At 39.8% G+C, this 17,260-nt stretch overlaps 1 pseudogene; it reads left to right on the top strand.

The window, feature by feature from the left end:
• Nucleotides 1-664: 664 nt before the first annotated feature.
• On the top strand, nucleotides 665-1,476 carry LOC142433719 (large ribosomal subunit protein eL8 pseudogene; annotated as a pseudogene).
• Nucleotides 1,477-17,260: the final 15,784 nt, after the last annotated feature.

Here is a 17,260-nt window from a genome sequence, read left to right on the forward strand (position 1 = left end):
ATTCTACCATACAAATCTGTCTAGGCCAGAGGATGTACACTGGTACAGATAAGAACTGGGAACACACGGAAACCAGGACAGATGAACCCTTCAGGACCAGTGGTGAGAGTGGCAATTCTGGGAGGGTGGAAGGAAGGTGAGGTAGAAGTGGGGAATCAACTATGAGGATCTACATACCCCTCCCTGGGGGTACAGACAACAGAAAAGTGGGTGAAAGGAGATGTAAGACAGTGTGAGAGACAACATAATAATAATTTATAAATTATCAAGGGTTCATGAGGGAGGGAGGAACGGGGAGGGGGGGGGGAAATTAGGAACTGATACCGAGGGCTCAAGTAGAAAGTAAATGTTTTGAGATTGATGAGTGCAACAAATGTACAAATGTGCTTGACACAATGGATATACGTATGCCTGATAATAAGAGTTGCATGATCCCCCAATAAAATGATTTTAAAAAAAAGCAAAGCTGCCACTTTTAGGACTAAGGTGAGCCTGATCAAAGCCATAGCATTTTCAATCACCTCATACATATGTAAAAGCTCAAAAATTTAAGAAAAGTGGCCAAATAATTGACGCATTTCAAATATATTGTTGGGGAAGACTATTACATATACCAAGTATTTCCATTAATAAAAAACAAATCTGGTCTCTCATCCAGCCCACCATGTTGCCGAAAGGGAAGAAGGTCAAGGGTAAGAAGGTAGCCCCAGTGCTCGCAGTCATCAAGAAGCCAGAGGCCAAGAGGTTGGTGAACCCCCTACTCAAGAAAAGGCCCCGAGAACGTCAGTACTGGCCAGGACATCAAGGCCAAGAGGGTCCTGATCCACTTCGTCTGATGGCTGCACTACATCCGGCTGCAGTGGCAGCGGGTAATTCTGTACAAGGGGCTGAATGTGGCCCCACTGTCTCCACCATCAACCAGTTTAACCGGCCTCGAGACTGCTAGATAGCTATGCAGTTGGTGAAACTGGCCCACAGATAAAGGCCAGAGACCAAGCAGGAGAAGAAACAGAGGCAGCTGGCAAAGGGGACGTCCCCACAAGGAGGTCCCCTGTTCTGTGAGCTGGCGTCAGCACAGTGACCATCCTGGTTCAGAACAAGAAGTTTCAGATGGTGGTGATCACACATGGCGATGTGGACCCCATCCAGCTGATGGTCTTCCTTTTGACCCTGTGCCATTAAATGGGGTATTCCCTACAACATCATCAAGAGCAAGACGGACACCTGGTGCTCAGAAAGATCAATACGAATGTTGCCTTCACACAGGTGAACTCAGAAGACAAAAGATACCTGGCTAAGGTGATGGAAGTCATTAGAACCAACGACAATGACAGACACGATGAGACCTACCGCCAATGGTGTGACCACGTCCTGGTCCCCAAATCAGTAGTTCGCATTGCCAAGCAGAAAAAGGCCAAGGTCAAAGAACTCTCCACCTAGCTGGGCTTGTGCCCAAGGCTGGTTTGCTGTATATAACAAATAAAATGAATCTTTCAGCATTGGTCAATTTAGCATCAAGGATTGGTAAGTGTGTGCCTGGGGGGTTGAGGGAAGCATGTACTCAGAGCTGTGGGAAGCACAAGTGTCATTGGTGTGATGGTCTGATCTTAAAGCTGAGTGAGCAATAGTGGGTGTGGGAGTATGAGAAAAAGGCAGTTTTGTGTAAATAAGGCACTCTATTAAAAAAAATGTCTTGAAAGGCATATAGCCAGAATACTCCTTACAAGTGGTAAGAATTCATCTCATGTGGTTGGCCATATCATTAAGTGGGACTGGTTATTGGAGAAGGATATTCTTGGTCAGGTAGCGGGTCACAAAAAAAAAGGAAGATGCTTAATGAGACGAATTGACACAGTGACTACAACGATGAGCTTAAACAATTCTAGAAGCAATTATGGCGAAGGCACAGGATCAGGCAGTGTTTCATTCTGTTGAAGATAGTGTCTCTATGAACCAGGGCTTAGTTGAGAGCACCCAACAACCACGGTCATGGATCCTGACATCGAACCACTAAGGCCATTTCCAGGAGCCCTGGTGGTATTGTTGGGTCAGGGTTGGATTTTGAACACAAAGACAGCAGTGCAAACTCTCTCTCATGTTCTGAAGGAGATGGATGAGACTATCTGCTCCTGTTGAGATTTAGGCTCAGAAAGTCACCGGGGGCAGGTCTACTCTGCTCTATAGGGTCATCGTGATTCATAGTTGACTCAATAGGAGTGAGAAGAATATCTCCAGGAGTCTCTTATCAAGAAGTGAGTGGTTCATGTTCACCCAAGCACCCCTTGAAAGAACAGACTGGCCATCTACTTTTGAAAACCCTTTGGAGTGCACTCTATTCTGAGGCACAGGGAGGCCCCTGATAAGATAATCTATAGGAATCCCGGGATGGTGCAAACGGTCAACTACTTGGTTATGAACCTAAGTTTGGATGGTAGAATCCTTTCAGTGATCCCTTGAAAGAAATTCCTGGTGATCTAACTATCTCTATCTGGAAACCAACCACTGAAAACCTGTGGAATACAGTCCTGCTGTAACACAGTGTTACTATGGACAGAGTTGACTCAGTAGCAGTTAGTTGATGAATTTAATTGTCTTGAAACCTTCTCTGCAATTTCAACGTTTCCTGAGATTTGCTATTGCAGCTTTGCTGCCGGAGCAGTTGAGTTATGAGTATGGGTTGGCAAGGGAGACTTCGCCCATGACAAAGGTATCCTGTTCTACTCTAGGAAGTGGAGCAGGTACTAATTACTGTAGTGCAGTGAGTTACAGGTTGGGCTGCTAACCACAAGCTCAGCAGTTTGAAACCACCAACCACTCTGTGGGAGAAAGATGAGACTTTCTAATTCCACAAAGATTTCCAGCCTTGGTAACCCACAGGGGTAGTTTTACTCTGTCCTAGCGGTCACTATGAATTGTTATTGACTTGATGGCAGGGAGTTTGGTTTGGTGATCTTCCCCACTGTGTTAGGCCGGGTAGACTTGAGAAACAAATCCATAGAAACTCATATTTGTATAAGAGACACATATATAAAGGGTAATTGTACATTAAGCAAGCGTACCAACCCAATCCAGTTCAAGCCCATAAGTTCGATATTAGCTCATGTGTCCAATACCGATCTATAAAGTTCTCTTCAGACTAACTAAATACATGCAATGACGCCGAATACAGGATGATCATAGGCTAGTGGTTAGAAAGTCTTTGGGTCCAGTGGTGTTGTAAGCATCTAAGCTCTGGGAAGGGTCTCCACATGGCATCTCCAGCACACAAGGCTGCATCAGGTTAGGTCATTGTGGCTTCTTCTCAGGATGTCTCACAGGAAGTGAGCAGAGAGAGAGTGTGTGTGTGTGTGTGTGTGTGTGTGTGAGAGAGAGAGAGAGAGAGAGAGAGAGAGAGAGAGAGAGAGAGAGAGAGAGAGAGAGAGAGAGAGGTGTCTCCTGCCTCCCAGGAGGAAATACTGGATTGCTCAGAATTCTCAGAAGGCCATGCCCACACAGAGGCCTCTGGCTATGACACCATTGACAGGCTAGACTCCATCCCTTCACTCTTAATCCTCTCAAGTCCCAAATTGACACCAGATTATGTAACTACCACACCCATCTCTCTCCTCCTCATCCCTAACCAAACAAACCTTCATGCATGCTCCTTTCAGGTGGACAGGAGGTGGAAGGGAGGAAAATAAGCAGTTCTAAGATCTCATTGGAACCAATAGACTTTGGTAATATGAATTTCAGAGAATTGTCCTGGGTCCACTTAATTTTAATAGATTAATCTAAAGCATGAAATTGTAGACTAGTCAGTTCTCTTTGTGTTTCAATGTTTTTAGCATGGATTTATCATGGGAGTGGATAGCTAATTTGATCAATCAGCTGAGAAGATTCAGAAAGGGTTCAGAGTGAGAGAACAGGAGGCCATGCAGCATCAGGGACCTTTTGGATCTGTCAGGAGGGGAGGAAAGAGGTGCTGGTTAATGCTACTAGGAGGGAGGCACAATTTTGTTGATGGTTCTTCCGTGTTCCAAGGCCTAGTCTTGAGGGTAATTTTGAAAACCAACGGATCTGTTTTCCGACTTGAGCATCTCCCGCTTCCTTTTTGTCTTTTGTTTCTAGCTTCCTTTATAAGGCAGGTGCTCTCAAAACATAGTTATTTTCTACCAGCTTCCAATAAACTAATTTTGTAGTTATTTTGAATGTTACGCTGAAAATACTTTTGTAACCATAGTGCCAGGGGGTCGCTTTGGAACTCGCAAACTCTCGGTGTTTCCCAAAGAAAGATGACCTGGACTATAAAGTGGAGCCAAGGCACAAGGAAGATGCTTTAAAAAACTTAAATTAAATCCTATTTATCTTCAAAATATTATAAGCACATGCCACACATTACGAAAAGTATGAATGAGTATGCAATGACACTCAAGTCTCCCTTGAGCTGCTGTTCTCCAGCCACGTTCTTTTAGAAGCTGTCATGATTACCAGCAATCATGTGACTCTAGGAATCGTATAGCAATACTTGTTAGCAAACAATTTAAGGGTTATTATTTTTATGATCACTTAGTAGGCAACTCCACAAATTATCGAGGGATACACAACAATACAAATCTCATGTTTATTACTTTTTCTATGGTTATTTATAAGAAATCGCCAATTGATGTTGACTTATCAGTTGACTTTGGAGTCTTGTTTATCGTCTCAGTTTTGCATATAATGTCATAAGGAGGACAGCCCTTCATAAGACCAGTGATACTCAAAAGTTGCTTCTTATCATGAAAAGCTTGTATATTCTTAATGTGTAGTGAATGTAGACTAAAGTGAGGCTTCATTATAAAGAAGTTAAAGAAAAAATAAAATGAAAATTTGAGGTTATTTCTTGGTGACCTCCGTTTCAAAGCTGGGGATGCGTGCTATCATTATGATTGGTTCTATCAAAGTGCTTTGGGAGGGGGTAAAAGGAAAATTGTTGGTTTACCCTACGGAGAAGTATATCTTGTGAGGTAGTTGCAAATTTCCCTGGAAGTTGCAAGAAAGCCAGAAGTAGAGTGAGGATATAGTCAGGCAATGACATGGTAATTTATATTCTGTCTGCTTTATAAAAAGTTTTAAGCCATTTTGACTCAATTAAAGGATCTCTCAGTTAAAAAAATAAGTGAAGGGAATTTTATATGGATTAAGCCTCTGGTAAAAACACCTCTGAACGTAGACCAAGGACTTGAATAGTCTTGCTATATCATGCAGAGCACATTGGAAAGTGGATTATGGCAGATTAAAATCTGACACTTTACTAATTGATCTCCCTTTTGAGCCATCTTGAAGTTGTACTAGTTTTTAATATTTTCTGGTTTTTCAATCAAATGGGGATTTTCTGTATTTATTTTGTTATTATTAGCTTTTTGAATCTTAGTGTTTTGTTTTTGTGTGATTTTGGTGTATGGAATCCAGGAGAAATAAATTTATAGAGACAGTAACTGTATTAATGGTCCCTCTGGGGTGTGGCAGGAGAGGTTGCGGGGAAATGGGGAGCTGATAACATGGAGTAAAAGAAAGAAGAAAATGTTTAAAAATCGATTGTGATAATGATTACACGTTTCTTCATATGATTGGATGAAAATTGGATTATGTCCCAATAAAGCTGTTTATTTTATTTATTTTTAATCATTTTATTGGGGGCTCACACAACTCTTATTATTATGCATAAATATATCCATTGTGTCAAGCACATTTGTACATTTGTTGCCCTCATCATTCTCAAAACATTTGCTTTCTATTTGAGCCCTTGGTATCAGCTCCTCATTTTTTCCCTCCCTATCTGCTCCCCCTCCCTCATGAACCCTTGACAATTTATAAATTATTATTATTATGTTATATCTTTCACTGTCTGAATTCTCCCTTGACCCACTTTTCTGTTGTCTGTTCCCCCAGGGAGGGGGTTATATATAAATTCTTGTAGGAAGTTAGATGTAGATTCTTGTAATCATTTCCCCTTTACATCACACCCTCCCTCCAGATTTGTCTTTTTTTTAAATGGTATTTTTTTCACAGGCAATGTGTGGAGTCAGATTAGCTGGAAAAAAAACATGAAATAAAGTTTATAATCTTCATTCAAGAAATGGTAATATGTTCATTGGTTATATTTATTGCTACCACAATGTGAACATATAAAGTGTAGGACATATTGATAATTGTAATAGGATACATATTTAAGCAGTCTCTCTATATATATTAATAATTAAATCATTTTACTTGAGGCATGTGCAACTCATTTTTTTTAAGTTTTAAGGTGTCAGTAATGCTGTAGCGTTGAATGAGGTCAGTTTTCCAAGCAATCCCAATGTCTTTGTTTAGCATAAGTAACCCTGAAAGATCTTTAATATCTACTAAGCATGTCTAGTTGACCTCCTTGGATCCCTGCTTCTGTAGCCCAGCTGGAGTCACAGCTACCTTCTAATGATTCAACCGGACCCTCATGTTTGGGATCACATTGTTTCCTACATATCTGAGGAGACTTATCACAGTAGCTTAGAGACTCCATATCGTTGCCCTAGTTGCTAAATCTTGTCTAATTTTGTACTTGAGTTACTACTTTGACTAGATCCTCCCTGCTGCTCCTCTTCCTCTGTTTGGCTCCCTAAGATTTAAGTTCCTTGCTGCTCCTCACAGCTCAGCCTCATAAAGGATTCTTTCATGAATGTAAAAATAATTTCTTGTTATTTTTCCAGGTCTTACAATCCGCATGGATCAGGTACTCTGCTAGATAATGAAGATACAGTGATGAATAAGATAGACGTGTTCCTGGTCCTACAGGAACTTATCTGTCTCACTAGGGAAATTACATTGACAGGTGGTTTTAACAGAGCGCAATATATTCTGAGTATATGTTATAGGAGTGAGCACAGGGTATTACGTATTGGCTCACAGAGCTGTAGATGTCAGTTCATAGTACTGGTAGTGGCACATAGCTGTGGTGATGAAGTGACCGTGGATTGGTTCCAACTCCTAGAGACTCTACTATGTACAATAGAATGAAAGCATCATCCAGACCTGTACCATCCTCACAATTGGTATGTTTGAGCCCATGTCAATCCATCTCGTCTAGGGCCTTTCGCTTTTTTGCTCCCCCTCTACGTACCCAAGTCTGATGTCCTTCTCCAGTGTCAGGTCTTTGCTGATAGCATGTCCAAAGTACTTGAGTCAAAATCTTGTCAGCTTTCCTCCACCGAGCATTCTGTTTGTACTTCTTCCAAGACAGATCTCTTTGATCTGTTGGCAGTACATAGTACTTTCAATATTCTTCTCCATCATCACAGTTCAAAGGTATATATTCTTCTACGATTTTCCTTATTCAATCTCCAACTTCCAGATGCATATGTGGTGATTGAAATTACCATTACTTGAGTCATGCACACCTTCGTCTTTAGAGTAACCTCATTACTTTTCAATACTTAAAAAAAGTCCTGTGTAGCAGATTTACCCAATGCAATGCATCATTTGATCTCTTGATGGCTGCTTCCATGAGTGTTGATTGTGAATACAAACGAGACGAAATCTTTGACAGTAGCATTGGTTTGTTAACCACAACATCAGCAGCTCTGAGGTGAAAGTCAATGCTTTTTACTCTCATAGAGATTTAGAGTCTCAGAAAATTACAAGGGCAGTTCTACCCTCTCCTCTAGGGTCTTTATGAATCAGAATGGACTGAATGACAATGAGTAGTATGTGGTAAGGTCAGCTAATCCAATGAGGTAGGAGGAAGTGATGGTGAGTCCAAGGTTGGAAAGAGGACTATTGAAGTGAACCAGGCATCAGTTAAGGAGACAATGGGGAAATATTTCTTGAATCTCTTAGCTATTTGGCTCCCTGAATTAACGCTAATCAGTCCTAACACATTCATACCTACTGTTAAATACTATAATCATCTTTGTGCCCCTTTCTCTCAAGGTCTTGGCCTACAGCTGACCTACTACCATGTTGCCAAGGTCAACTTTTATGGGTTTTTCGGATGTGTGCCTTGTGGGTCACTCTAATCTTTGAGCCTTAGTCACCCGCACTTGGGTCCCCAGTACTGAGCACAGACATATCTTGTGCCTATGGACAAAAGGCACAAATATAAATCCCTGAGAAGGAAGCAAGGCAAGTCTCAGTTAAGTTAGCAGGAATAGATCACAATGACCAAAGTCAGATATCTCAAGGCAGAGAAAAGAAGGGATTGGCTTAGTGATTGGCCAAAGCAGTGACATTGGCAAAAATCAAGTCCAACTTATTTCCAGGAGCAAGCAGCTAGGATGGAAATGTTTTGAATCATGAACTGGAGCAGAAAAAGGACGACCAGACAGATAAAGTAGTCAATAAGCCAGGACTGGGAACCAAAAGAAATGGGAAAGGAACAACAGTAAAGAATTTTGGGGGGGGCGGGGGTAAGGTGGGGCAATTGCATTTGCAATGTTTTTGCTTGCTTCTTTGTTTTCAGAAATAACTCAGGGTTTCCTGGCTAAGATTAGGGTGTTAGGGGACTTAGTCTCACTAACAGGGAACTAGTTAACACTCTTATCCTTTCTTGTCCAGCCTGTAGTCGTGGCTGTAAAATGAGGTGAATTTAATCAGAATGAAATTGTTCAAGCCCCTCTGTTAAAGAGTCAAATTGTGCACCATTCAGCCTACTCCTTTCAAGACACACATATAGACATTCAGATTGCTAAGAACAGGAATTGTTGCTGTTAGCTACCTTTTAATCAGTTTACACTCTAGGAAACCCCATGTGTGTGCAAAGTAGAACTGCTTCAAAAGGCCGTGGAAGCAGATCTCCAGACCTGTCTCCTGGGAGGCCTTTTTGGCCCATAGTAGGACACAATCTTTTGCACCACTCAAAGGAATTACTGAATGATAATTCTCAAAAGGATGTTTGGAGCTGCTCTGTCATCAAATCTTCACTGGTCTTCACAAATAATGAAAAATAACATTTGTATTATTTGTTAAGGACAGTGAGATTTATCTACATAGATATAATGCAATTCTAGTCCATTCACTATATTTTTACTTTGAAATATTATGTGTGCATAATGGTGCTGTTGGCTAAGCATTGGACTGCTTACTACAAGGTTGGCAGTTTGCTCTCTCTTTAAAAATAATTTTATTGGGGGTTCTTACAGCTCTTATCATAATCCATCAATCCATCCAATGTGTCAAAGACATGTGTACACACGTTGCCATCATAATTTTCAAACAATTTCTTTCTACTTGAGCCCCTGGTATTAGCTCTTCTTTTCCCCCTCCCTCCCTCATAAACTTTTGAAAATGTATAAATTTTTTTCATGTCTTACACCGACTGCTGTCTCCCTTCACCTACTTTCCTGTTGTACATCTCCCTGGGAAGAGGTTATAGGGCGATCATTGTGATCAGATGCCCCCTTTGCTCCCAACCTTCCCCTTCCCTTCCTGCTACAACTACTCTCATTACTGGTCCTGAGGGATTTATCTGTCCAAGATTCCTGGTGTTTAGAGATCTTATCTGTATCAGTGTATGTCCTCTGGTCTGACCAGATTTGTAAGGTAGAATTGGGGTCATGATAGTGGTGGGGGGAGGGGAAGCATTAAAGAACTAGAGGAAAGTTGCATGTTTCATCAGTGCTATACAGCACCCTGACTGGCTCATCTCTTCCTTGTGACCCTTCTGTGAGGGGATGTCCAATTGTCTAGAGATAGGATTTGGGTATTCATTCTGCACTCTCCCTCACTAACAATGATATGATTTTTGTTCTGGGTCTTTGATGCTTGATACCGGATCCTATTGACACCTCATGATCACACATGCTGGTGTGCTTCTTCCATGTGTGCTTTGCTACTTTTCAGCCAGATGGCCGCTTGTTTATCTTCAAGCCTTTACAAATTCAGAGGCTATATCTTTTGATAACCAGGCACCATCAGCTTTCTTCACCACATTTGCTTATACGCCCATTTTGTCTGTAGTGATAATGTCAGGAAAGTGAGGATCACAGAATGCCGGATTACTGGAACAAAGTGTTATTGTGTTGAGGGAGTACTTGAGTAGAGGCCAATGTCTGTCTGCTACCTTAATACTTAACATATAAATATAAGTACATAGATTTATTCCCTATCATTATATATAATATATATTTACATGTGTACATGCCTGTATTTAGACCTCTATAAATGTCCTTTGCCTCTAGTACTTTCCTCTATTTCCTTTTACTTTCCTTTTGTCCCACTATCATGTTTGGACTTCATTCAGGTTTCAGTAATTCCTCTCAGCTACAGTGCCCTTGATCAAGCCCCACAAGGTATCTTACGCCCTCCTTGCCATCGAGTTTAGATCACTTGTTGTTCCCTTGTCCCTGGGTTTGTTGACACCTTCTTCTTTTCTCCCATCTCCCCCTCTCCCTTTTCCCCTCGGAGCCTTCAGTCTCATTGTTTTCTCCTCGAGATTGTTTATTCCGCCTATCGTATCTAGATAGACATGCAGAGACAATCACAAGCACACAAACAAGACAAAGCAAAACAAAACAATGAAAGAAAACAAAACAACAACAACAACAACAACAAAAAGAAAAGCTCATAAATAGCTCCAGATCTGTTTGTTGACTTTTAGGGGTGTTTTCAGGTCAATTCTGATGGGGATGCCAAGCCCTGGCCCCACAGTCTATTTTTGGTATTCCTCAGGGACTTCTTTGCATAGCTGCCCTTGCTGCTCTCATGCATGCCCTTAGTGTTTCACCCCGGTGTGGTGGGGTCAGATTGGGCACAATTTCAGCACTGTATCTTCAGTGTTGTCCCCTGTACTGCTACGGGTCAGTGAGGGATGTTGTGTCTCTTGGGGTGGGGGGTGTCTATAATACTCTCTGTTTATTGGCTGTTTTGAGCAGGAATATCGGCCTAAGGGCTTGGTGGGCCAGGGTGTGTTCCACTCTCTCCTTCCCTGTTCCTTTGCTCCTGTGTGCTCTGATCACATGTGCCCCTCTCCCAGTTCTCTTTCTTCTAAAGATTTACAAAGTCTCAGTAACTATTATTTGGAATTGACTCAGTGGCAATAGGTGGTTATAATAAAATATATATGTTTCGTTTAAAAATAAAAGGATCCCCCTAGAGAAATTTACTATTGCCAGTAACTTAGTGCTCTTCCTCCACTCCATGAACTTGCCCTCAATAGCACCCTCTGTCTCTGTGTCCCCAAAGAAACCAGTATTTTGAGTTTTATGATAGCCATCCCTTGATTTCCTTCATTGCTAAGTTGTTGTTGTGACTTGGTGCTGTTGAGTCACTTCCAAGTCATAGCTACCATGTGCACAACAGAATGAAACATTGTCTAGTCCTGTGCCATCCGCATAACTGTTATATTTGAGCCCATTGGGGCAGTCACTGTATTATCTTTATGACAACCTGAAAAAATATGCAAATCAAGGTTTGGCTGGTTTGAAAAAGTTTATCTATGAGAAGTCCTATTCCTTAGATTCTTCTTTGATTTGGTTCTTTGACTCGACATCAAGTTGATAAGTTTTATACATGCAAGTGCCTGTTCATGTTTCAATCACCATGTGACAATATATAATTCAAATTCATTTAATCAATCTGCTCTTTATATATATTTGTTTTTCAGCAGTTTTTATATGATAAGCAAGTGCCGTTGTAAGATTTTAAAAAAATCTCTTATTACACACGTTTAAGAGCTTCTCTCATATATTTGCCTAGGATTAAAATTGCTAAGCTAAAGAATATATGAATGTTCAACTTCATTACTTAAAACAAATCTGTTTTTTACAAGTAGCTAAAACTTGTTTGAAAGAAAGCTAAGAGATGCTATTGTGTCATATTCTCATTAGTGCATGGTGCTTTGTCAGACTTCAAAATATTTGCCACTGACATGCATGTCTAAAGGTAAGTGATTTGGTTTTTAATTGTCATAACAGCCTTGGAAACTTTATGAAAAAGTGCTATTCTCTCCAATTGGGTCACTATGAGTTACAATCAACGTAATGGCAATGGGTTGGGGTTGGTTGGACTAGTAATGAGGCTTCAATGTGGGTTTTACCTTTTTTTCTAAATGTATGTTAAAGTCTCTTGCACATTTTTAGTGGGTTGTTAATTGATTTGATATTTATTTTGAGGCACCTGCATACCTGAGACTTCAAAAATGTTTTTGTCAAATTCCATGCTCTTTTCATTCCATTTCCCCACAAACTTTTTGTTTTGTTTTTAAATCATTTTATTGGGGGTTCGTACAATTCTTATCACAATCCATACATCCACCCATTGTGCCAAGCACTTATGTACATTTGTTGCCATCATTAGCCAACCAGACACCCCACAAACTTTTTGAATCTCCCCTGTATATATGTACTATTATACATGTTGCACATATCTTTTTCCATGTGGTGTCTGGTCAAGTCATGGTGTCTTTAAGTGTTCTCAGTTGATCAAATTTTCCCTTTCATTTGTGATTTGGGTTTTCTGCTCAGTTTAAGAAGTCATTCCTTGTTCTTATCCATAGTGAAGATAAACCTAAAAGCAAAACCAAAAATCCAACCCCTACCCCACAAAATTAAAAACAAACTTATTGCTACCAAACAGATTCCAACTCATGTGACTACACGAATTACAGAGCAGAACAGTTCCATGGGGTTTTCTTGGCTGTAATCTTTATGAAAGCAGATTCCCAAACTTTTCTTTCATGGTGCTGGTGGGTGGATTTGAACCATTGACCTTTAGATTGGCAGCTAAATGGAATCTGGTTGGGCCACACAGAGACTTATAATGAAGACAATTGCCTTTATTGCATAGTAACTATTATTATGCCTTTCACATTTATATATTTAATCTGGCAGAAATTTATTGTTGTGTATATGATTTGTGTAAACATGTTCCCTCCACCCCCATTTTACTTATAAATAATTCATTGTATCAGCGCCAATTTTGAAAAGTCCTTCCACTCCTCATTAACCTTGAATACCAAGGTTTTAGTCTATCTACTGTCACATGTGTGTACACAGGTCTGCTTCTAAGTATTTTATTGTGTTTTATTAATCTAGTTGTCTCTGTACCCTGGTCACCCATGTCTAATATCTGGTAAGGATATTTCATTAGCCTGTTCTTTCTCATCAAGTGTACCTTAACTATTTTTCGCCCTTGACTGAATAGAATCACTGATCAATTTTCCTGTGAAAAAGTTAGAATTTTCAATAGAATTGCATTGAAGCCATTAATCACTGGAGATAGAAAGATGTAATCTAGTGTTTTTAAGGCAAGAAGCAAAGCAATGGTGCACAACACACTCTGCACTAAGCCCCTGCTAGTCTAAAGCTTCCCTTCCAAGAAGGCTCATTCCTGTAAAAATGTTTGTTTTACTACTTAGTGTTTTTTTACTTTAGTGTGGAGCTCAACTTTGTGTTTTTAACTTTAAAAACATTTTAATATTATTTAGACAATAAATGTTGACAAAATAAAAAAATTATTACATTGGTTACTTCTTGACGCAAAAGCCAATATAAATTGAAGACAAAATAGTTGCTTTTCCATAGAAACAATTGCAACAGAAGCATAATAATGATGATGATAAAGTGTAAGGTAAGATCAAGACATACACACACACACGTAGCTCCTTATTTTTTCAAATCAGAGGAAAATAAATGTAGGTAGGCTATCTAGCAGACTAATTATTATAAATATTCCCCAAATATCTTCCTTTTAGGTCCTTCGATCAGCCTCTAAGTAAATTACTCATTTTCCAATTGTGGCAGCATGAAAGTTATTTGTTTAATCATAGCAATTCTCAACCCAAACCAATCAGGTTTCCATTATTCTGTTTATGGAGGAAAATCTCATCATACGTGGCATTGATTTAAATTCATCCATAATCACCATACTATGCTTTTGTCTTTTTTCAGTGAGGTAAAGTATTCAGCAGCAGAGAGTTTTCTGGTATACTTCACTTGGCATTTGCAATTATACTCAGTGCGAAAAAGAAAAGCCCATTTGGGTCACTGCGCGTTCATTTGCTTCGTTTAATTAATAAAGAATAATGTAGGCCTAAGGAGAATGTCCCAAAAGAAAAATCCAATAAATTTGTCTTCATAGTATCAAATCTGAGGTTTATCTCTCACTTGATCTTTATAAAACTGGAGTTCTCCGCTTAGAAATTTATAATAGGTTTTATTTAGAAAAGTACGAACATAAGACTTGCTTTGCTCTGGACCTTTTGGGGGGCAGCCTCTTTGATGAGCTGTGAGTTAACATATCGGAAACATATGGATATAGTTATCCTATGCTGCCTTCAGTGTTGAAGCACTAGTTGTTAAATTACTACTGGGAAATGGACTTCTTGGTCCTACTAGAAACATCCTGCCACTCAGCCCAAACCCCCAGAAGGGGTTATCTTTTATGGTAGCACATCTAGAACCTTGGATTTGTGAGATCTGTGAAATGTCATTTAAAAAATAGTATGGAGTCAAGCGAGCAAACTGTGGTAACAGATTTTAAAGAAACAACTATTATCTATCCCTGTTGTTTCTCTAGAGAAAGGATTCCATAACATTAACTGAAAAAAAAACCCAACAATATTTCAGACTAAACATAGACCTTCAAACTAAATAAATTTAGCTATATGAAAAAGCCCAGTATAGACTTCACTTTACTGTTTTAAATCAAGCTATTCATAAGGATCAACTAACTCCCTTGTTGAAAATAACTGGACACCCTGCATAATAGACATATACAACTGTATTATAAAAAGCTCCATAAAGATGTCAATGGCTGGAAAAAGAAACAAAAATAATTTCTCAGACTACAAAGTTGGAACTCAAAATGGTATGCATAGCTTCGGGTTCAACCTGAAAGCATTTACTGAATAAAGTGAACCTGAGAATTGATCTTTGTGTCTATGATTTTTTTAACCATATGTAGAAATTTTGAGGAGCTGCACGAATGGCTACACTTTAAAAATTTTTATACATCCTATCATTGGTAATGCATTTTACATACATCATAGTGACTGGAAAAAAGAAAGAGCATTGTGAAGATTTCATTTTAATTGGATCCACAATCAATGTTCATGAAAACAACAGTCAAGAAACCAGATAATGTATTGCTCTGGATAATTATGCTGTAATATTTTTAAGTCTTACAAAGTAAAGATGTATCTTTGAGAAAACTAAGCCATAGCAATTTCCATTATTCATATGCATATGAAAGTGAAGCATGAACACCAAATAAGAATGGGTGTATTTCAGTGATGTTGCTGGTGAAGAACATTGACAGTACCTCAGACAACCAAACAAATAAATCTCCCTTGAAAGAAGCACAAGCAGAGTGCCCCTTCAAAGAGAGGATGGGAAGATTTCATCTCATGTGCCGTGGACATGTTAGTAGCAGAAGCCAGGCCTCAGAATAGGACATTGAGGACATTGTGCTTGGTCAAAGACAGGGTCATTGAAAAAGCAGACCCTTGGTGATATAAATGGCATGGCAGCTGCAGCAATGGGCTCAAACAAAAGAACAAGTTTGAGAATGGCGCAGGTATGGTAGCGTTTTTGCTCTGTTGTCCAGGGAGTCACTATGAATCAGAACTGACTTGGTGACTCAGAACTGACTTGGTGACTCCGAACAACAATAATATGCATCTTTCTGGCAGTTTTGGCTTTCAGACAGGCTCCATCAGGCCTCAGAAAGGATAGTCCGTATTTCAAGCCTTTTTCTCTGAATCTGGCTTGAGGAGCCCTGGTGGTGAAGTGGTTACACATTGTTCTGCCAACCACAAGGGCAGTAGTTTGAAATGACCAGTTGATCTGTGGGAGAAAGATTGGAATCTGTACGTCTCTATGTCTCAGAAACTCACAGGGCCAGTTTTGCCCTTTCCTTTATGGTCACTATGAGTTGGCTCTACTGTACTCAGTAGCAGTGAATGTGGTTTTTGATTTCTGAATATGGTTTGCATTTCTGGCAGCTCCCTGTTGATAGACTGCTTTGAAAATTTTAAAAAGCATCTTTAGTAAAACTTTGGAACCCTAGTGGCACTGTTGGTTAAGTGCTGAATTGCGAGTCATAGGATTGACTCTATGAATGCGTCACCTGCTCCCAAGTTGCCATGGCTCACTTAAATATACCCAGCCTTGGGAACCTATATAGGCCCTATATTGTAGGGTCACTGGGAGTCAGAATTAACTAAAAAAATTGTGTTTGTTTTTCAACAAAACTTAACTTGCATGTGTTATTAATAATATTATTTGATAATTTCCACATCCCATTTGGTTGCTTTTCTTTGGAATAGACACAAATATGGATCTCCACTTCCAGTTGGTTGGAAAGGAAGCTACTTAACTTGCATGTGTTATTAATAATATTATTTGATAATTTCCACATGCCATTTGGTTGCTTTTTTTTGGAATAGACACAAATATGGATCTCCTCTTCCAGTTGGTTGGAAAGGTAGCTATCTTCCAAAATTATTGTCATAAAACAATTAGCCTCCCCAGCACTGCATTCATTTGTGATTGGTTCCCTCTTTATCCCCCGCTCACACTTACCCTCCTACTATCATTGCTCCCCTTATTGGTTCTGAGACATTTATCTGTCCTGTATTCTGTGTTGCCAGTTCTGATTTGTACCAGTATACATATCTGGTCTAGCCAGATTTGTAAGGTATAATTGGGTTCATGGTAGTGGGGGTTGGGGGGAAGTATTAAAGAACTAGAGCAGTGGTTCTTAACCTTCCAAATGTTACGATCCTTTAATACAGTTCCTCATGTTGTGGTGACCCCTGACCATAAAATTACTTTTGTTGCTACTTCACAACTGTCATTTTGCTGCTGTTATGAATAGTAATGTAAATATCTGATATGCAGGATGTATTTTCATTGTTACAAATTGAATGTAATTAAAGCATAGTGATTAATAACAAAACAAGTTGTAATTATATATTGTGAAATATTTACTTCTAATTGAAAATCAATGAAATTTTGTCTTGAAGCATGGTGTAGCATGGGTAGCAGTGTTCATGCTGTGGGTGCATCTGCATGTGGGCAGACCCGCCTGGAGACGGACAGAGGTCTTAGGCGATGGTCTTAGGCCATCCGATGGCCATCCGATTGTCTTAGGCGACCCCTGTGAAAGGGTCCTTTGACTCCCAAGGGGTCGCGACCCACAGGTTGAGAACAGCCGAACAAGGTGACGGTTGTGTGTTCCATCGGTGCTATCTGCACCCTGACTGACTCTTCTCTTCCTTGTGTCCGTTCTGACAGGTTTGGGAGCGCCTACAAATACCATACCATTC

This window comes from Tenrec ecaudatus, chromosome X, assembly GCF_050624435.1.
Source record: "Tenrec ecaudatus isolate mTenEca1 chromosome X, mTenEca1.hap1, whole genome shotgun sequence".
NCBI classification, from domain to species: domain Eukaryota; kingdom Metazoa; phylum Chordata; class Mammalia; order Afrosoricida; family Tenrecidae; genus Tenrec; species Tenrec ecaudatus.